This window comes from Heliconius melpomene, chromosome 18 (assembly GCF_056956725.1).
Source record: "Heliconius melpomene rosina isolate 202511_hmr_F chromosome 18, ASM5695672v1, whole genome shotgun sequence".
Classification (NCBI taxonomy): Eukaryota; Metazoa; Arthropoda; class Insecta; order Lepidoptera; family Nymphalidae; genus Heliconius; species Heliconius melpomene.
Window position 1 is genome coordinate 14,104,356 of NC_140406.1, and position 16,720 is coordinate 14,121,075.

General features: G+C 31.3%; 1 protein-coding gene across 3 annotated transcripts in view; it reads left to right on the top strand.

Annotated features, from left to right (window-relative positions):
• The window catches only part of Cirl (Calcium-independent receptor for alpha-latrotoxin), a 265,280-nt gene that overhangs the window by 57,155 nt on the left and 191,405 nt on the right, over window positions 1-16,720 (top strand). The window lies entirely within an intron of this gene.

Sequence of the window (16,720 nt, forward strand, 5' to 3'; positions counted from 1 at the left end):
CGTCATAAACCTAGTTTACCACTTAATTCGTAGTACTAAAATTACATTTAAGTGTATCTTATTATATACAATTTTGGTAATGACGCCATCGTGGGAAGACAAGTATCTAAGACAATGTACACGCGATAGTTGTAGATTCGGAATCTTTAATTAGCGGATTGTTTGCGTTTAAAATTATTCATGTTCTTGTGTTTTCTACTGCTTGTGTGTGAAATACTTATTTGAAAAAATGTCTTAACTATAGATTTCCTTTCCAAAAGTTCTAGACCGATTTTATATTAAAAAATCGATATTTAAACCTGTAACCACAACATAAATACTACAAAAACACAAAAATATAAAAAAATATATATCATAGCACACCAGAGCTATACAAAGCTATGTCCAAGCCACAAATGATGTAGGCCATCATAATAGGCCGTATCCTGTATTCCTTCCTATGTCGTAATACAATTTAGTATAATCTAATAAGCTCTAATGACATCAGCTGTAATCCTTTTAACTATGGACTCGCTCGTGTACCGATGTTAAAGCTTAACTGTATTCTTAGCTGTTGTGTAAATACTTGCATGTATGCTAATTTGGTGGTGTCCCTTTTGGGGTTGGCTTCGGTAATTTTGGTTACAGGTTCGAATTCTATGACGGATTATTGTTTTCGGCGATCAGACATTTCAGTACGTAATTTATATTTTTTAATTTTCTGTTTTTGTAGATCTTTGCTAGTAGCCATGTAAGCTAAATCAATAATTCACCTATTCACACTTTAAAATGTACAAAAAAATAAATGACGAAAAACATATTTTATATATTTATATGAAAAGCTGAAGCAAATGGCCACACATGAGATCTCAATAAAAATAACAACAAGCAATATTTTACCTTAAAACTTATGTAACAAATACCATATTCCCAAACAACAATTAGTGCGTGCCAAATTGTGAGTTATTTTATCGGCATACTTCCCTGAATCTTTTATTGCACGTCAACGTTCTTGCTAATATAGTTTCGTTTATTATCCATTGTTTTGCCAACGCGCAAGGAATGCTCAATGCTTTTAAAGAAAATATTGTTTTACAAATTTCTGAAAATGATCATTTCTACAATATGTTAAAATACTTATTATTTTGTTGGAAATCTGAAGGATTTGGTGTAAAATGATTTCTTTCTCCGCTTATTATTTTCTCTTTGCGTTACATGCCTTCAGTTTATTGTGTAAGTAATTGTCAATGAATTACAAAATAACTCGCCTATGTCAGCCATTCGCAACGCTCTATTAGGCAATTTACAAATATACTATGACCACAACCAAAAAAACTGCAATAAAAAAATACAACATGATATCGATACCTAGAGGAATTTAAATACTTGTCAAAGAGAAATATATTAAAATCAATCAAACGGCCAAACCGCAAAAACAGCGAATACAATGTATTCGATTGGTATTTTATTACTCTACATTTTTATTGAACACGTAATACAAATCGACGTTAAAAAATATAATTTGCGTCTCTTTTCAACATATAGTAATACGTATTTAGTGGACAAAGACAGAGTTTTATGGTGCAACGGTGCGAGAAGCGATTGTTGCAGCCAAAAACATTTATTACACACCATCAAGTTTTAAAACCGTGTAACGTGACACCTCAGAAATAAAAGAAGTTGTCCGAGACGGGCGCAAGTGTTGGACCGACAGCGCACGGTGGACTGACACGTACTGACATACAGACTTACATGGTCGTAAAGATGATCGCCAAACTTTATGTCGCTTATTTAGTTTTGTATGGAGATGCTATCTTGTTTTGATGGGTGTTCAATTGTGATAGCTTTAAATCGTGCCCACTTGTTGTTTAAGTTCTACTAAAGTTGAACTTTTTAATGAAATCTTGCGTTTTTCCAGTTTCAAATTTGGTTTAATCAAAGTTTGATGTTTTCTGTTTTTTTTATTACCTAGAATGAACCCAGAAATGTATTGTGTATCATAAAAATCCTTTGAAAATCAATATTCTAAAAATAGGTAGTTTGCAGGTAGGTATTATAATAGTGATAAAATATTTATTCTTCACTCGACGCTACGAAGTTGAGCTTAACTTTATTTATATACAACAAGTTGTGTTGAAAATATTGAAAAAAGTATTGAATTTAACAAGGGTCGCATTTCGAGGGTTGTTTATTTGCATCTAGCTTTCTTGTGTAGTGCTGCCGTCTGTAATGGTATACCAATAAGGATCATATTTGAATAAAATTGCCTTAGTCTTATTATTTCACGTGCAAACCTGACAAATATCGGTATCGTTATTTACGATTTGCTTTTTAGATCTGGACGTGACAAATATTTGTTTAAAGCAAAATAGGTTTAATATTTACAACAGTTTTAGATTTTTGAATTCAAGTGGAGAATGAGAGGAACTTTTTGTATTTTAAAATCTGCTCTCAAGACTTGAATTTAAATTAAAAACTTAAAAACAGCTTTTCATAATTGAGTCATACACGCTTTGTCTTACTTACATTTAAAAATATATTGAACGTAACGATCGCATTTCAAAGAGCTTGCGTTCGCTTCAACCCGGGGCCGGTCAGTCATAAAATTATACAATCAAACGTAATAGCCCATTAAAGGGTTAATTAGCAAGGCGTTTGTCAGGGAAAGTTTTATGGTGTACGTGACGGTTAGCGTTGCTGGTGATGACCACCATTGACGCAACTAACTATGGAACTGTGTCACACATGTATGATATTGTATGGTGCCAGCGTAGCACTATTGGAAAGTGTCTGAAAAGAAAAAAGAAAATGGAGGTATATTTTATATAGGTATACAGAATAAAATTATTATATTTGGTTTTGGTTTTAATACAGATTAGCTAAATAAACCATTTTTTATAACTCATTATAAAATACATTATAAAGTTTTGTTTTCGTCATTTCGGAATTCTTAGATATTTACTATTTTACTCGAACACAATTGTATTTTACTTCAAGCGTTTCTACACTTGAAGTTTAGATCTATAATTACAGTTAGGCTGTCTAGCTATTAGGAAATCAGTCTGTAACCTTATACTATATATACAGACCGCCTATTCCTGGTTATGCCGAATTGCCGTTCCGTTGGATTATCCGAATGGGAGGAAATAGACCATACCTGTGCAAAACGTTTAGGTATTGTAATCGAAATTACTAAGAAGGCTTTATAATAATTCAACAAAGAAATTTACCTACATATTTGTATATTTATATTACCTTCTATTGATATTCTTAAGAGAATGCATTATTCTACTAAGTACTAATAATTAAAATATGTTAAATAGCTTCGTCGTTCCTATCCTTATAGTTTATACACCATGAGAAGCCTAAAAATAATATAAATTATAGATATTAAAAAGTTCATTGTAAAATTATTTTGGGGTAAATCCCCATGAACTTAAACTATCACCAAAAAAACAAAAAAAGAAGCATAAAACTTGCATGCTTCTTAGACATTTAATTAACTTGACTAGACGAGGAAAGGATCTCTGAAGAGTCATTTCTACGTTATGAACAAACGTGAGAATACGTGAAGTGAGAGACGGTGTTTTTTCAGTTCACTCGTTAAAATGAGATTTTCATGTTAACACATCACTCTACTAATCTAGCGTGCTCTAGCTCTAGCTTTAAGCATTGTTAAACACGTGTCTAATTGTGTCAAATAGTCCCACTTTCTTTTGCTTAGTTACATTTTACTTAGTTTGTAAGCTTTTTTGCTACGATTTATTTTATATCGCGCTCTTAACAAGGGAACCTGGGAACCTAGTATTAAGCTTATTCAGTGAAACGTGGGTCGCCAAATTCTAGAGGCATTGTGTGTTACCATGTTAAAATGTCATTATTATAATTTTTATTCCCGAACAATAAATAGTTTTATATTCTTCTTATTATTATGACAATTAATATAAATTTGTAATTTTCCTTTTATTTTCATTTTAAAGCTCGTTCGTCAACATAAAATGTCAATGTAATCAAAAAGCTGTCTGCTCCCATGATTCCGGCATTCATAAAATTATATTGACGCAAACCCATCTTTTGGTTTGAAACATCGAATGCGGCCTTTAATATCTTTCAGGAAGCGACAAATAAGGGAAGTCGTTTAACCTACTTCGCTTTGCCAATTTCAGTTCCATGCAATTGAAAAAAACAGCAAGTGAAGTACATATACAATTGTTGTTGCTTACTTTTCTAACTAATGCCTTAGATCCAGAATAATCATGATTTCTTTACGTCTAGTAAGTAGTATTACTAGTCACGCTGTAGAGCAGGCAGAGGAAACCTGGGAACCTAATGTTAGTTATGATACTCCGTCCCAATTAAGACATTTCCGTTCTGCATTTCTGCCCAATTCTTGTTTCCAGAGCTAGGAAATGAAAATATAATTTCTATAATATTTATTCCATATTTTATCTAAAAGTATTAATTTTACTAAATTTTTTAAAGTTAAATAAAAGAAATATCACATCAAAACTCGTATAAATCCACCGAAGTAACCTTCAACATTCCGCTGCGGGAGACATTAATGATAATAATTTTAACCAAGCAAGTGGACTCATTATAATATATGTATCATTAAAAAGAAACGCCCACTTATCTTGTTTTAATTAGATTAATTATGCAATAACTTTATGCGTTTAATAATTTATATTATTTTTAAGTGTCGTTTTCCTTTAAGTTTATTGTGCTTGCATTTTGCAAACATTTGTTTTTGTGGAAGAAATGTTTTTCAGTGTAGATTTTAAAATTTTAATTATGTCAGGAATAAGTAAAATTATTTTACGTTTTCACTTTAATTGCTTTAGTATTTTTTTAATACAAAATTATAAAAAATGGTCAAATGGTCCAACTACGCCACAATAGCCAAAGAATTGTATGATGTTTTAGTTTTATGAGACATTAACTTTTTTATTAATAGACCAAAGTTGACACAGAGTTATGTATTAGCATAAGGTACTTATCAACCGTCAGTAAGTAAATTACCCTAAAATTAACCCCCTTGAACACCACCAGTTCTCATAGTAATTTTGATTGACCTAATAGTGTCGAATCAATTGGCACAAAGCATTACGATAGACTGTGGCCGTATTAATTATTGCATTGACAGACGTCTTGCACCAATTACGTATATGGAATCAGATTGCCTATACGTAGTAGCTAGTAGATTATTTCTTAACTATATAATTATTATGTTGATATATTTTTTTATTTATATACTAGCTTTTAGCTGAAGTTCTGTCTTTGTGGTCGTGTAGAAATTAATTTAGAATTATTAATGAAAGTAGGTTACATTTGAACGATAAATATGATACCTATATCTTACAGGTTATACTTAATCTCCTAACTTATAACCTTACTTGATAAATGGACAATCCGACACAAAAAAAATTATACAATTTGAATCAGAAGTTCTAGAGATTAGCGCATTTAACCAAACAATGATTTTAGCTTTGTGGTATTAGTTAGTATAAATAAACGGGATGTCAGTTTATTAATAAAATAAAGCAAGTATATATATATCTCAAAAATATTCGTATCTTCCTGAGTATGTCGTTTTTTACAATTCAAAAGTGTTAAATTTTTACTCAATTTAATTCACTTAATGTAAAACAAAAAAGTATGAAACAAATTTAAAACAAAAGTTACAGTTTCCTAGACTGTAGAAAAACTTGATTGTATATGATACATGGATCGTTTACTCGTATATTAGTATTATACAATCTAATTTTGTAATGCTTTCTTTTGTGTAATATTTAGTTTATAAAATGCACTTTTCGACGTAACTTCTAACCTCTATTGTGGAAAAAAAAAAACATAATATAACAATACTTTACAATTTTGACATATCAATTGTGATTGTCTAGTTCTAAACGGTTGAATAGTTAAAAATTGAACGGATATCGGTGTACTAACAACGAAAACAATAGACTATTAAGGAATTCGGCTGTAAAATAATTAAATTTGTATACAACCGGACTACAGGCCGTTTAGTGATTATACGGCGGTGATTTTTCATTATAATTACTTGTAAAATATTTATAGTCTATTGTAGTTGAAGTTCTCGCGGTCTTTGGACCGTTACACGAAATATGTTATTTATGTCTAATAATTTTGTCCAGGATTCCCTTATTTAGAAAATGCCTGTGATTTGTTAGTAGTAGGTATAATGGATCATATACTATAGAATTTCGGTAGTCTTTTGATTCTCTTTCGGTAGTCTCTCGACGAACGTAGATTTTAGAATTTTTCTCACTCTTATTGTTTTCTTTCCGAGTTTACAATGCGCAAAAGTTCAGAAAATCTAACCTTAGGGTGACCACAACTTGCCAACTGAATTGGACAGCAATAATTTCTTGGAAGAGGTTATATTGCATTTTAGAAATTAAGTGGTATAACTAAAAAAATCTTTAATTTATGATTTCGTTTTCGAGAATCGAAGATTCTATATAAATCTTCTTAGTCCGCTTATAAAATCCGCTTTGTGTGACAAAGTAATAAATTTCTATTTAAAAAAACTATCAAAAAGTTCTATTTACGTTATATAATGTGCAATGAAAAAATAAAACGTAAAATATTCTATATATCAAACATCACCATTATTTATTTTTATAAAAGTGCAGAATATTCGGAACGGGCAGTTAAAATTAATTATACCGCGTATTGGACGTGTTTTTTCAAATTGCTTTAGTTTTTCAGTCCCCGATCGACTGTCATGTTTATTGCCGGCTTATATGAGATCCTTTATCTGTTTGGTATATTTCTAGTGGTGTTATGATGTTTGTAAATTACTATATCTAAGGGATTTGGGTGTTTATGAAAATTGGGTGTGTCCATGCTATTAATCCAGATCCCATTATTAATTACCTATAGAATCTGGATTAATAATTGTTAATAAAAAATATTTATTCATGAAGATATAGAACACATGTTAAATAAGATTAATACCATTTCACGATCAAAGAGTTATTTTAATATCTTTATAGTATTTTTTTTATTTTTGTTAAATAATATGAAACCGTTGAATATATTAATTATGTTTTTAATAGTTTTAACTTCAAATACAATTATAATAAATAAAATATGTCTTAAGTTATTTATCTTTATTAAAATAATACACCCACAATATTAAAAAAAGCCAAAATTTCCCAACACACCAACAGAAGTCCCATAAAATAGAAGCGCGTTTTGTTTTCGACAATGACCGACTTGCTAAATATATCTACATCGTAGCTGTAAACTCAGATCATCTACTAAATTAGTTTATGTACTTCCCAAGCAAATGCTAGTTTCGTCATTTCGTAATTAGTTATTAATATCTGACTGACGTGGCCGATTGTGTGAAAGAGGTTATAAAGAAAACAGCACACGATTTTTTATCGTATAGTCGGATACCTACCTAAGGATAAGGATATCAGGGATTCTACCATGCTATACCCTGTTAGTGGGAATCTAGTGTTAGGAAGGGAAGTATGTAACACAGTGTATTATATACTTTCCGGCCAATTTTTGAGACATTTCGTGTTGAGTGGTGGTTCTCAACGCTAGAGTGGGGAAATGAAAATAATTTTCATATAAACAAGTAGAGATCGAACCCACACCATAGAATTTACAGCTAGGTATACTGTTCCACTGCACCGTAACATATGATTTTTACACGAAGCGTTAATTTTTTTATAAAAGTTTTTTGTGCACGTTATTTTTGCGATTTTTAAATATTTAGCCTGCTTAGATAAAACATAAAAAAAAACATAAATAAATAACGAATAACCACTTCATCCATAAAAACAAGCCAGCGTTAACTCCACGGCAAGTTTACAATGCTCAAGCATTGTGAAGCGGAAAGTGCGTAGTACCGAGATCAAAGGATAGTGAATGAACGATTGAACTGTTCAGTCGGATAACGCGCCCGAGCTGACCCTGTATAGCGGGGCTTCTAATGTAGAAGGTGGAACTAGAGTCTATTCTAGGATACTTTTACCTGTTAATAAAGGTAAATATGATGCAAACGTTGTATGTTTTTACTAGAAAATTATTATGTTTTGAGGCCGTCCTGGTGCGAGAGTGAAAGCGTAGGTAATCCTAAAAAAAGGCGAAATATCAATAGTTTAGATAACATACCCAATGCATATAATAGTATAGTATAGTATATAGTACTACTTTGCAGCTGTCAATGTCGACACTTTATCACTATTTTCAGTACAAAAAACATCGATCGCAGTTTAAAAATAACTTTGTCTAACAACACGTCACAGTACAGTACAGTACTTTTTATATTTATCTCCTAATATAATTTTCTTTTATACAGAAGTCAGTGAAATATAAATATTTCTTGCCTCTATAAATTCATATGGGTATTCAAATCACACTTGTACTGTTTATTAAATATATTGGGCGTACAATTATTATATAAAATATTGTTTTTCTACTGCTTCATATTTCATCTTAGACTATCAATTTCTATTATTTTACAATGCACATTTAAATTTTCCGTACGATTTAATGTCCAATTACGTAAATGCAAATTTAACCGTAGGTTGTAAGTAGGCGCTAAGTCATAGTATACATTAGCAGTAAAACACGAACGAAACAAGAGTTGTAAACATAATAAACAAAATTTTCGTAACCACTATTTTGTCCTTTGACAGTATACGAGTACAGCAAATGTATTTCAGTCTAATGAGTACAACTGTGACACTATATTCATAGAACCAATGAAACAGATCAAACTGGAATGCTTGAATTGAGAAACATTAACTTATTTGCAACGCTCTGTATGACTTGCCTAGATATTATTAATTGCTAGAATGTGATGTGGAGCTATGAAAATTACTAGCGAAATTACAGACGGCTTCGCCCGCTTATACTTATTTTTATATTATAGCCCAGTTGTACTAAATCTTTACATTAATTGTAACCTTACATATTATTCTGATGTTTAAATTTCATCCCAGTCATAGAAAACTACATACTTGCATAGCAGAGGAACAAGCGTGCGATTATAAAGGCGACAGGTTATGGGTGCGATTTGCCACTCGAGGAAATGAAGTAGGTACTTACTTAATATTTTCATTACAAGTGTTTTCATTTTCTCGCTCTGGTAACGAAGCAAAGCGCTGTTGAGTTCTGCCACTCAACACGCAATGCCTCTAGAATTCAGTGAACGAAGTGTCTTAACACTAAGTTACCAGGTTGCATCTGTCACCTGCTCACCCTGCTTTATACGGGATTCAGCATGAATCTAAAAAAAGCACAGTAACATGGCTTAAATTGTCTAAACATTTCCATTACTTGTGATCTAAATCAATGAACGAATGAATGAGTGATTTATTTTTGATCCCGTATTAGCTCCATGTATAAAGTCACCGCCGAGCTTTATTTGGTATGCGTAAATAGAAAACGGCGTTGTTCAAACACTACCATTCTCCTAAGTGAGCTTTTTTGTTTGTTTATTTAAATGAAAGCTCTTATATCGCGCTTATAACGCTTATTTCCATTAAACTCTACCTCAACTATGTTGGTACATGTGTTGGTATGTATTATTATAATGAGTTTTATAAGTTTTCGGTTAAAATACGCGCGATGATTTTAAAATGTTTAGTTTTTTAAACTTTGGAAGTTTGGAAAGTCTGTGTATTTAATAATGTATTTAAGTTTGATACAAGCAAATATATTCAAATATATTACATAATATCTACAAAATCTATAAAATTGAACATTTTTAATACAAATGGAAATAATAGAAATGAAAAAAGAAACATGAAATTTCAATCGAGAACAAAAGCTGAATGTAAATTAATACTAAAACGATTCTCAAGAGTATTGGCTCATTATTACGATAAAAAATCTGTCACCTAACTAAGGTTGGTTAGGGTTGGACAACGCAATCTTTGTATTTTCTTTTTAAGACGTTTTATTATTTTTTACATACCTAACTCTTTTATGGAAAATCAGTAAAGAAGAACAAATCACTTATATTTTATTTAAGAACTTAAATCAAAAATTAAATACATTTTTGATTTAATTTAATGAAGCTAAATTATGTAAGCATGTTTTAAAAAAATGGTAATATTTTTATACTAATTTTGAGGATTTCTTAGTGTGTAGAATTAGAAATTAATAAGTTAGTAGCAATTAACAAATCAATTAAAAAAACAAAGAGCTAAAATCAGTTAAACAGCCAAAAAGATCTAACTTAACAACTAAACAATATTCCTCACAAGATAAAGACTATACGTACGTTATTTATTTATTATTTATTTATTTAACACAGTACCTACCTCTCATAAACCGGTACAGGAATACATATTTTAGCTATTTCCGCAATTCTGCGACCCTATCGCTAGTAGGTGGACAAAAAGGTAAATACGTATATTGTGCCTCCGTAGGCTTTACTCTCGAAATGCGCTCAACAAAAGAATCTTTTTTTCTCTCCCATGTTAAGAAGACTTCGGTTTTTGTGAAAATACCATCAGCAAAAATTGTGGGTAGTTGTATAATATTATTTGCAAAGTTGGCCAACTTGGATTTAGTTTAAGAGGATTAATTTTGTTGTTATTGTAATGTATTTTTATTATGTTATTACTTTACCAATAAGAAATTAAATAAAGTTCGTATGTATCTAATAAATATTTCAAATAATTGAATGTGTTTGAAATGCATATTTGTTTATTATTACTATTAGACTAACTTTTGTGTTTTTTATTATTCTCTTGGTCTTACAAAAATTTGTAACAAAAACTACTAAGTAAATAAAATTTGAACCAAGTACTTTTAATGTAATTAATATATATTTACTTTTCCATGCATTTTAATAAAATCCATTTTATAATTTTTTTCAGGTACGTTCCCAAGCATTTCCAAAATAACTCACGTAAGTAATTATTCATCGTGTAGACAAACAAACTCTAAAGAAAATTTTCTATTTTTTTCGTCTATCCCTACAACATTCGTCTCTCCAAAGGGCCTGGGACGAATGTCGAACAAAGGTAGAGAAACCAATTTGTTACGTGATAATATGCCCCCTCCTCCTGCCGCCTTCACAATACGAAATGAGACTTATTTTAACTTAGCTTCTTGTCTTTAATAAAAGATACTTCATTGTTTTTGGTTCAGCAATATTGGAATACAAAAAATATGATTAGAAAAAAATATATTTAATATTAATGTTAAAGATTATAATATAACTATTTTTTTACATACATACAATAGTTATTGTGTGGATCGACAAAAATAAAGAAAAAAGTGACTGATTTAACGACGTCGTAAAAATTACTGTAAATATTTATCGAACAAGAAGATTTTTTTAAACTAGGTATACATTTTTTATATTTTCATAATGAACAAGCAAAACAAAACATCTAGAACCTACTAATACAGTAACGATAAAAATATATTATCTTAACAACCTATATTTATATAACCAACCGATAATTTCCAAAGTTATTACATTTACAGTTGTTTTTTTTTATTTAATTCTTATTTTAATTTGTAAATTCAAAATTTAATTAAAAATAGTTTTATAATTTTTATCTACATATTAATATGAATAGAAAACTTAGAAAAGCGTGATCAATATCGCGTTCCCTATAGACCAATATTTGTCAAAGGCAGTATAGAGCTTAGGAGGTAATATCTGTAAGGCGCTTATGTCTTTAGATGTACTTGGGGCTTAAACGATGTTACTATGTTACGTTGATATAATTATTGATAGTCTATAACTTTGAGGATTTGTAGAAATTATTTGAAATATTGAATTGGAAAATTAAAAATTAAATTTTCTTAGGAAAAATGGAGCTTTAAGTTGTTAAGAAAAAAAGGTTAATATTTTAACGAAATTAATATAGCGTTTATTTGTACATTACGTAACTTACATAAATTTTAATATTCTCTGTTTATATAAATTCATTTTGTCTGAACGACTATTGGCTTAACAGTTAGGTGGGATCCATCGAAGATCTATCTACGCTTTATCTCGTATATAGCAGGGTAAGCAGAAACATCTTAATGTTACATTTCATTCTCCGTTTTCTACTTAAATTGAAAGTATTGGATGTCGAAAGGCGGAAATCGCGTTCCAGTCCCGCTGCGCCAGGATATAATCCTCAATAGAGATATAATCACAGACGCAGGAATAAGGGAGCCAGTCGTGCCTATCCCAGAGTTTGTACCAATAAAAAAATAAACCTTTACACAACAACATGAGCTCAAAACTAAAGTTGAGCCCCCTTTATAATATAAAAATATATAGTAGAACTAATATGTCTACATGGTTTTAATAATAGTCTCCCTTCCCACATAAAATCACGCTCATCCTATACAAAGTTACACATAAGCTCAATACATATATACAGCCTCGTTAAATCCAAAGTTTCACACTTGTTAACTTAGTAATAGATATAAAAAAGTTTATTATGTATCTACAAAATATATATTCGATAATACTTTAGAGTTGTCTTGGTATAGGGACCCGAGTGTGCGTGCGACCGTAAAAGGGACAGGTTGTGGGTTCGATTCCCATACAAGAAATGAGTTCTACAGTTTCAACACACGCCTTCAGAATTCGGCAGAAAGTGGAAAAAGGAAGTGTCTTAATTGGAACTGATTGTCTCAACACTAGGTTCCCAAGTTCCCTATGTCTCTACCCAGCTATGTACGGGATACAGAGTGAACCTAAAAAAAAACAATACTTTTAGTCGATAGTCACGGCCTTGTTACAAAGTTACGAGTTCACATAAACGATGCTATTGACTCCACTATCAGAAAGAAAATAAGCTTGAAATTAAAAGTTCTATTTGGAGCAACAAAAAAGCGTCTCATACTTATAGTATAGGAAAACCGGTTGAGGTTACTTACCTTTAGGCGCGAGTGAATAATGCTTACGATTATCTGTATCGTTCGAGGAGTCTATCTGTACGTATAACTGCTATGCAATCTATTATATTTTTTTTAGGTTCACGCACCTCAGGTTTATAAAAGGGAAGGCAGTTAGTCAGGGAAGGTACTTGTTTTAAAATACTGAGTTCGCATTATCTCAGAAGAAAAAATGGAAATAGAGGCTTTAAGTACTATTTTTATAATATTTTTAGTTCTAACGTGCGACTAAAGTTTAAGGTCTATAAAAATCCAATAATTCTTAAAGTATTTAGTATACATCTAGATAAGTATAAGTAACTTATTGATAAGATTGATAAGTATTTCAATAAAAAAGTCGTAAACGGCTAAATTTAGCTTCATTACATGTTATTAATATAATGATATGTATATTACGTACAAGTTGAATGAAATTACACTTATTTACCAATTTATTTCGATTATAAAATCACTCGAATATTTAACGGTCCCCGTGACTCATTTATTAAACGACGGCACTTTATAGTTCTTAAACTCAGGAAACTTCCAATATTAGTGACAGTGTTAATGTAAAATGTTTCGCATTTCTTGCGCAGCGGCAGTGTCTGATTGTAAACGTGGCGGTGTGGTTCACGCAATGCCTCCAGAATTCGGTAGAATGTGTGGAACGGAGTGTCTTAACACTAGGTTCCCTCTGCCTACCCTGCTGTGAGCGGGATACAGCGTGAAGCTGATATACTCAGCCTTATATTGGCCTTTCTGTACAGTGTAAGGTAAGGACTCAGATGTACGAGTACTCAAAATCAAACTTATTTATAATCAAACTGCTGAGCCGATTTTAATGGAGTTTGATAAAAAAATATTAAAGGTAAACAGGAATAAAAAGATATAAATTTTATTTATAAACTTGCAGATTGTATCATAAACAATTGATGTAAGCTGCTTTAGAAAAAAATAAAATACTACTTTCAATGGAGTTGCTAGTCTTGTAAAGTTGAATGTTTTTATACGTTTCCGCTCACCTATCCCAACACCTACGTAATTGAAAACCCGTTCAGTCTATGTACCGATATCACTCGATCTACCTTATTTTACCTATTCGTGATCCCTCTAAGAAATTTCTTAGTATAACTTTACATTGTTTACAATGTAACATATACATGAATTATAATTGCTTTTTTTTTAGGTTTTGAAATCGATTTTAGTCATCTCAGTTCAGTCTATTGCTGCTTGTCCAAGGCTTTAAATCTTTCTTAATGGCATTCGTATTCATAACACATACAACTTACAGTAGCAGTATCGTCTACACATTAATGACTATAAAAACTCTACAATATGTATATCCATTTACCAAGAAAATTAAATAAAGCCATTTCCAAAAAGCATTCAGAGAGAAAAGTCACATAAAGTCTTCCAAAACAAACAGAAATTAAATATGCATGGAGTATATTAACATATTTAGGTACTATTTGCATAAACGCAAGTAGTTCAGACTGGCCACTTTATGACACTAGCGTACTCTGGTAATGAAAACGAGTTTATTCCTATCCCCCATTAACCGCAACGGGGAATCGGGGAAAACAAACACGCCTGTGTAAATACAGTGCCCTTTTCGCCCCCGTGTCCCATGTGGTACATCCAATGTCATTGTTTGGACAAAGAACGTGAGAGTTTTTTGACACTTGAAAAAGGATCAAGATTTTTATTCGCTACAATTTAGTTGGCTTAGTGGAATATTTTTGTTGGTAGTGGTGACTCGTTTGATTCGGCTTTTACTGTGTGGAATTAAAATGTGTATGTCACATTTGTATTCACATCACTATTTGAAGACTATTGATTTTGCTTATAAAACACATTGAATTTTATCACCTTCTGGTTAATATTGTGGGAATTTGTAAGAATATATTTTACATTAATCCGTTCTGTGAAGTATTCAAAAGCAGAACTAACGCTCTGAGTATATTTAAATAGATTTCCTGAAACCCATTTAAATATTCTGCAGTTATTACTTTGTGCAAGTGTTAAATCTACAAATATAAAGAATTTTTGGGCCGTCGTGGCGTGCGACTATAAACGCGATGGTTGTGAGTTTAATTCCCACTTCTTATGTCCTGGCTCTAGTAACAAGACAACGCGTGGGGAACAAGTATCGTAACAATAAGTTCCCTCTGCCTTCCAGCTACATTTTTGGTTCATACCTATTTCACAAGGCAGTAAGGTAAGTATTTTTAAAATAATCTTCCTTAGGTAATAAATACCACATTTTTTAAATACATTTGATTGTTTCGAACATTTAATCTGTATTTTTAATCACACTTCCCTGTCACATATTCAAATCCCTCACAAGTACACCTACTATCTACTCCAAATAAAACGGTTGTCATCTTCAAAAATAATATCCAGCTAGTTCCCCTTACATCTGCTTCTAACTATATTTATTAACGACGATTTGCACGTGTTGGTCACGTGCAGAATATATTAGTTATACCATATTGAAATTGGGCATAAGAATCTTGTACCTTATATTGGTCTTTCTGTACAGTGTCTAAGGTAAATAATGGCTTACAAAAATATTATAAGCAAGCCATATGGAAATTATGAGGTTTATCATATTGGCAGTCTCTTAGGAGAGTACCGAATTTAATAATCGTCTGTGCTAAAGCTCTGTCATTACGATTGATGTATAACATTACTTTGGGGCTTAGTACGGCTATTTATCTGGTTTTGGATGTCCGAAATGATCTAAATCTATCATTTTATCTATTTAAGGGCAACATTTTCTCTTTCTTCTTTGCCTCTTCTTGCAAATACAATGCGCTTGCAGGTGGTAAATTAGTCTGTCTCGTATATTTTTTGTTCATATACTGTAGACTAAGGCCAGAAACATTTCGTTTTGATTATAAATTTTCTCATTGTTTGGAAAGGTCTTCGCCCTTACTGAGACTAAAATAGTTTCATAATTATAACATTACGCAAGTTGATTTACACGTAACGGTTGCTTTTAGAACAAGTAAAATCTAAAAGCTTTCTATTGATTTTATAAATTAACAGTTAATAGAAAAAATATAAAGTTATTCACAGAATTATATTTTTTAAATCATTTTAGTTTTGAACGCTCGTATTCTTTCAATATTTATCCTTTTTCATAGAAAGAGTATAAAGTGTAACGAGATAGCGTGAGACTTTAAACGCTATGGTTATAGGTTCATATTTATTGTGGAAGATTCGCATTAAGAGGTACCTATGTCTATATATTATATTGAAATAATGTCATTACATCCTTTTTTTTTCCTTTTTTCCATTACTGTACCAAGAAGTCCAATCTACATTATATACAAAAATATATCTTCAAAAAATCCGTGACGAAAACCCGTCAAAAATACTTCAAACAGCGTATCCCTAAATGAATCTTGTCAAGCGAAACTAACAAATCGCAGGGACCAAAAGCAAAAAGCTCTGACCTAAAAATCTGAAAGCTACGCCTATCGCCGATACAGCCCGGAGCGTGAAATAGTAAGGCCTTGTACAATACTTCACTTGTCTTTTATTAGCTTACAACTTTCATTTTGTTGGGTCTATGGAATTTGATTACCCTCATTATTAAAGTGTCATCAGTCAGTGTTGACCCTAGTTGACGGGTGTTGGGTTCGATTGCCATTTGGGAAATGTTCTTTTTCATTGCCTAGCCCTTTTAATAAGACAAACCGTTCGCGCGTTCCACCACTCACAGTGCGCGAGGCATGGAGTATCTTAACACTATGTTCACCTACTCTACCTACTTGCATATCTATAAATAAACTTTTTCGTATGTCTCTGTATTACGCATTTGTCTCTATAAAACGTTTTTTTTTATTTT